Source organism: Tupaia chinensis, unplaced genomic scaffold, assembly GCF_000334495.1.
Source record: "Tupaia chinensis unplaced genomic scaffold, TupChi_1.0 Scaffold145225_1, whole genome shotgun sequence".
In the NCBI taxonomy this organism is placed as follows: domain Eukaryota; kingdom Metazoa; phylum Chordata; class Mammalia; order Scandentia; family Tupaiidae; genus Tupaia; species Tupaia belangeri.
Window position 1 is genome coordinate 126,323 of NW_006205085.1, and position 1,379 is coordinate 127,701.

The following is a 1,379-nucleotide window of genomic DNA, read 5'->3' on the forward strand; positions in this document are numbered from 1 at the left end:
ATCTTTGTGAGAGTTCCTGAGTGTCTGAGGCCCCCACGGTCTTCTGAGTACACTTTCTGCAGCTCTGGTACATCCTCTTTTTCAGAAGGAAATTACATTTAGTACATTCACTGTCTGTTCCCCCTGGAACTTGCATATGCTGATTAACTGTTACAAGCCAACTCACCCCTAGCTCTCTTCTGGGACTTATCACCTCCTGTAAAATCATCCAGAATAAGTTCTCTTTGAAATTTCTGATCTTAAGCAGCATATTCAACAAGTCCATGTTCTACTCCAGAGGGAAAATGTCCAAGATAAATTTAGGAAATAGAGTTGGAGCCATCTGAACTGATTCTGGTGTGAGAGTATACAGGCCTTCACGATATTTGCCGTAGTAGAAGATGTGACCTGAGATGGTGTTGTCTGGGCTTCTAAAAGTAAAGCCATTCTGCTGTAAATGTGCTTTTCTCAACATGTTCCATGAAAAGCTTTATAAAGCCACCTTTTAAGTCTTTGTTAAGCTGGTTTTAATGTAAAGCTTTCCCATATATAGAAAAAGAGGCACAATGTGTTGTAATGCTCCCATGGATTGTCTAAGAGCTATGTTAACTCTTTCAATATAGAGATCTGCAGGACTGGCTTGCAACTCTTTTGAGATGCTAAGTGATATTTTTTTTTTTTCTTGAAGAGAGGTTTTTGCTATAGGACACATGCTGTAACTGGAAAGACAGATAGAGACAGAGAGACAGCAAGAATCACCCCCAGGTGGGATGGCCATACCTCAATTCCTTCTCCTCCAGTTTCTTTTCAGGATCTTGGGCATACCCTAGGCATAAACACAGGCATAAACACGTGCTCTGTGTGAGTTCAAGCCACTGAGTCTGGGACTTGAACCACAGCAGACTACATGGGAGTTCAGCAACATAACCATTACACCATCTGCTGGTCCCTCTAAGCGATTAATCTTTCAAATCAGATCACTACACATCTGTTCCAGTGCTGCTGGCTTACACACTCATACACACAGCTCTATATCTATTCATAGGATCTAGGGATATAGTCATCCGGATTCTGTATTAAAAGTTCATTTATGACACTATCCAATTTCGTCCAGAATTTTTTCTTAGAGAGGGATTTTTCCTACAGAGCATGTTTGTTTGATCTGTTTGATTGCCAGAGAGAGAAAAATACAGACACAGACAGTGAGAAATCACCCTCTGTAGGTGATGGTCATGTTTTAATTTCTTCACTTTTATTCTATTCTCAAGATTTTTGGCACACATACTCATGTGCCTGGCATGAATTTCAATCTGCTATGTCTGGTACTTGAACCACAGTCGATCATATCAACATCCAGCGCCTAACAACTAAGTGACCTGAAGCCCCCAGTATGTGCTCTT

The 1,379-nt window shown here is 40.9% G+C and overlaps 1 pseudogene; it reads right to left on the bottom strand.

Moving 5' to 3' along the window:
- Positions 1–107: 107 nt before the first annotated feature.
- LOC102498630 (CDK2-associated and cullin domain-containing protein 1 pseudogene) overlaps positions 108–1,379 on the bottom strand; it is a 3,127-nt pseudogene continuing 1,855 nt past the window's right edge.